This window comes from Sabethes cyaneus, chromosome 1 (genome assembly GCF_943734655.1).
Source record: "Sabethes cyaneus chromosome 1, idSabCyanKW18_F2, whole genome shotgun sequence".
In the NCBI taxonomy this organism is placed as follows: Eukaryota; Metazoa; Arthropoda; class Insecta; order Diptera; family Culicidae; genus Sabethes; species Sabethes cyaneus.
Window position 1 is genome coordinate 68,321,321 of NC_071353.1, and position 5,150 is coordinate 68,326,470.

Below are 5,150 nucleotides of genomic sequence, written 5' to 3' on the forward strand. Positions count from 1 at the left end.
GGCGCCCGAACTGGTAAAAGTTTTGTTGCTACTGAAGCGGCCGAGGAGCCATAAGGTATTACAATTACAAATTTTAACAGTGAAGCAATAATAAAGATCTGAGTTTCAGGATAAAGAAAAATCTACCTGCTAAAGCCATTACACGAGGAGATACGGCTTGAACGGAATCGCAGTGGCAAGAAAGCAGGGACTGAGAGAGCAGAGACTTCTGTAATAATTTTTTAAATAAAAGATAAAAGAACAACGAGAGTGTGAGTGTGAATCGGGATATAAAATTGATCAACACAGACGAAATAGGTGGATTAATAGGTGCATAATATTGTGTATCCATCAGCACTAAATTGGACTTCCGAAAAAACGACAAACGATTTTTCTTCCTTACCGCACATTAAACCTAATGTCTGATGTAGTGCGCTGTATAGCAAATGAGACGCGCTATACAGCGCACTACTTCCTAATACACTAGGATTAATGTACGGTATGAAAGAAAAATCGTTTGCCGTTTTTTTGGAAGTCCAATTTAGTGCTGGATGCACAATATTATGCACCTATTAATCCGCCTATTTCGTCTGTGTTGATCAATTTTATATCTCGATTAATCAACCTATTTCGTTTAATTCCGTAGGTTGCAAATTTTTTTGCATCGATTAATCCGCCTATCAAGTTTGATTTACTTATTTCGTCATCCGATTCCTCCTCCGATTTGGTAGGGACCTCAATTGCATACACCTATTATTCCACCTATTTCGTCGGGTTGCGTAGGTTGCATAACATTGTGCCTCAATTCATCCGCCTATTTAGTTTGATTTACTTACTTCGTCATCCGATTCCTCCTCCGATTTGATCGATTTTAGTATGGAGCCCAATTGAATACATCTATTAATCCACCTATTTCGTCTAGATCCGTAGGTTGCATAACTTTCTGCCTCGATTCATTCGCCTATTTAGTTTGATTTACTTATTTCGTCTTCCAATTCCTCCCCCGATTTGGTCGGTATTAGTAGGGAGCCCAATTGCATGCACTAATCAATCCACGTATTTCGTCTGTATGGATAAATTTTATCTCCCGATTAACCAGCCGATTTCGTATGGTTCCGTAGGTCGGCTCTAATTCATCACCCTACTAAACAACCAACTTAGTCGGTTCTAGTCGATCGATTTTGTATACCTGAGAATCGGTATATTCCCCTGTAAAACTCCAATAAGCGTAGGCTGGTAAATGTTGCAAAAATCGGCCGATCCGTAGGAAGCTAAATAGGGCGATTCACCCCATAAAAAGTTTGACAGATGGCATTTTACGCGTCTACCGACAAAATAGGGTGCCTAAGACATCAACCTACTAATCAACCTACATCGTTGGGTTTCGTAGGTAGGTTCATTTCGTCACCCGACTTATTGGCGAATTTAATCTGTTTTCGTAGGGTATCAATTAAATCGGTCAAAGAGTCGGTTTAGTTTGCAAGGATTAGTTTGTCAATTAAGTGCATCGATCAATCATCAAACGGGGTCGGTTTTCGTCGCCCGACCCGCCACCCAATTTATTGATGAATTTAATCTGTTTTCATAGGGTATCGATTAAATCGGTGAAAGAGTCGGTTTAGATTGCAAGGATTAGTTTGTCAATTAAGTGCACCGATCAATCATCAAACGGGATCGGTTTTCGTCACCCAACCCGTAACCCGATTTATTGGCGAATTTAATCTGTTATCGTAGGGTCTCTATTAAATCGGTCGAAAAATCGATTGAGCCTGTATAGAAATACCTGTATATACCTGTTGACAAATCTGAGTATCGAGAAAATGGCGCTACGGGATGATGTTTGTGGAGTTTGCATCAATAGTTGGTAATTTTACAATGTTCGAGTGTAATTATTTAGTCAACAATTTTAACAAAGTGTTTTCGTAGGTACGAGCGGTTTGAATTGTGCTTTATTTGCAGTTGACAGTGACGGTGCCATCGGAGGCCATTGCATAGCAAAGGATAAAACACAGATTGCAAACTTATCAAGGAAGCAGCTGCCGAACCTGGGTCTAACCCAGGTTTAGCTGCTCTGATTCCGGCAGGGCAGTATTACCGATACAACGATCACTGGCACTTTCTTACCCAGCGGGTAATTTTCCTAGTTGCGCTTACAGTCTACTTAGAAAAGGAGGTTCTTGTGAGCAGAGATGCAGCGGAAATTTTGGGAAGTATGTTTCGGATGTGCAATAAATTCTAGAATTATATATAACATAGTTCATTGATTTCAGTGAAAACCAATCAAGTCGATGGCTTTCATTTGGATATTGAAAATTATCCTGTGGGCGTTCTTCATATGGCGCCCGAACTGGTAAAAGTTTTGTTGCTACTGAAGCGGCCGACCCAAGCAGCACCATTTGTTGCATGAAGGGTTACGCAACTATAATTGAAACATTCAAATATGGTAAAAGTTCGCATCAGTTACCTTTATCGAACTGTTATGTGATTGAAAAAGCGCAAGAGGTGGAGCCTATATGCAACCAATTGTTACACAGATGTTTTATGGAACATCAATGCGCGTTATCTATCCATTCGCGACTACGATACTAAAAGAGATTTTAAGCCTGTTCGCACTCCCACGAAATCCTATGCCGCGTTGTCAAAACTTGCGTGAAAATATAAACAAAAATACTTCCTTCTCTTTTTTTCTCGCACAAAAACCAATGCGCGTTATCTAAATACAAGCAGGTATTCGCGACTACGATACTAAAAGAGATTTTATGCCTGTTCGCACTCACACGAAATCCTATGTCGCGTTATCAAAACTTGCGACTACGATACTAAAAGAGATTTTAAGCCTGTTCGCACTCCCACGAAATCCTATGCCGCGTTGTCAAAACTTGCGTGAAAACAAAAACAAAAATACTTTCTTCTCTTTTTTCCTCGCACAAAAACCAAACAATTATGAGCAACTTCATCACGAATTATGTTTAGCGGGAACCGGGATTTCCTCTCTGGGCTCCAAGACGAAAATTATTTACATTAATATAATGCGACTTTAGTTTTTTGGGCCTATTATGAGCTAATCTCCATGCCATTCAAAATTTATCGTGCAAAATATAATTTTGCTTTGTATTATTTGATGCGCCTCGTGAAAGTTATTAATTTATTTATTTTCAAGTTTAAAGAATTAACCCAGCCAGATTAAGAATTCGTTTACGATGGAAAAATGCGGTGTAAAATCGAACTAGATACTGTAATCAAATAATATTTTAGTAAATGCCACGGATTCCTGATGAATGTTCGTGTAATTATTGTTAAAATAAAAACATTCCTTCGTTGAAAAATATTTTTTCATAAAAATATGGCGGAATATGATGTTACATTGGTTGTATTTGTTTGGTTACATTTTATTTAACAATATGCCGTAATCAACATGATGCAACATCATGTGACATTATTGTTTAGCAATGGCATTATAATAACACGATGTTGCGATGAAGTTTCATGTTGCTAGATATTGACTAATATATTTGTGACAGCCAGTATAAGTATTGGATAACCTGAATCCAACATATTAATAACATGAAGTTGCTTATTTGTTGCGTGTTTCAATACTGTAACCGGTGAAGTTTTTTGCAATTTAAACAAGACTTAATAGCCACATGGAAGATGTTGCAAGTGCTGCTTGGGGAGGAGCCATAAGGTATTACAATTACAAATTTTAACAGTGAAGCAATAATAAAGATCTGAGTTTCAGGATAAAGAAAAATCTACCTGCTAAAGCCATTACACGAGGAGATACGGCTTGAACGGAATCGCAGTGGCAAGAAAGCAGGGACTGAGAGAGCAGAGACTTCTGTAATAATTTTTTAAATAAAAGATAAAAGAACAACGAGAGTGTGAGTGTGAATCGGGATATAAAATTGATCAACACAGACGAAATAGGTGGATTAATAGGTGCATAATATTGTGTATCCATCAGCACTAAATTGGACTTCCGAAAAAACGACAAACGATTTTTCTTCCTTACCGCACATTAAACCTAATGTCTGATGTAGTGCGCTGTATAGCAAATGAGACGCGCTATACAGCGCACTACTTCCTAATACACTAGTCGATCGATTTTGTATACCTGAGAATCGGTATATTCCCCTGTAAAACCAATAAGCGTAGGCTGGTAAATGTTGCAAAAATCGGCCGATCCGTAGGAAGCTAAATAGGGCGATTCACCCTACGCGAACCTACTAAATAGGGGGAAAAGTAGGAGGGATTTTTTATGGGGCACCCTACGCGAACCTACTAAATAGGGGGAAAAGTAGGAGGGATTTTTTATGGGGTAATTATCATTCCAATTTTGACATTGTCGCCACTCTGTATATATAGTCACTCTACTGTAGGGGTGTAGCGGAATAGACCAAATCATCATACACGCTTAGCCAGGGCTACTCAGTGACTGAGTTGAAACTACTCATTTTTTAATCGTTGTATGGGGCTGTCAAAAAATGAGTAGAACTGCATATTGTCACTGTGCAAAAACTACTCAAAATTGAGTGTTGCCGCAATCAGATTTTTTCGCGAAAATTTGTTGTTGATTTAACGCTTGTTCGCTCTCGTTTGTTTTTTTTTAAGTTTTTTAAAGTAGTTACTGGTTTATTTTTGTGAACAAAAGTGAACGCAAGATGCACGAGTCATCAAACTTTTTAAATACTGCTGGTGGATGTTCGGTGCAAATCGCGAGTTGGAGCGGTTAGAGCTGACTGTTTAATTACTGTTGGAGATGACCTTGACCTGCTTTGGACTGCAGCAAATTCATAGATGTGCTGCTGCTGATGAAACGGACAAGAGAACATATTGTAAGTGCCGGTGAGATTGTCTTGAACTTAATTATTTCACATAACTACGATGTTCTGCGTGCTAAACGCAGAATCGTAAATTGTATAGTTTTAAATTTGACTTTTTATGTTTTACTAATTTAATTTTGCAGAGGTGTGCACCGCTAATCAGCTAACCGCGAATTAGCTAACGAATAGTGTGTTCACTAGGTTTTAAATGGGTTAACGCTTCCAATTAGCTTCCACTAAATAAACTTTAGTTAAATAAGTATAGGATTTTTTGGAAATAATGCAACTATCTATTTATATCAATTATATTTACTCGCATCGCGACCGCCAATGGTCAATTTTATCATT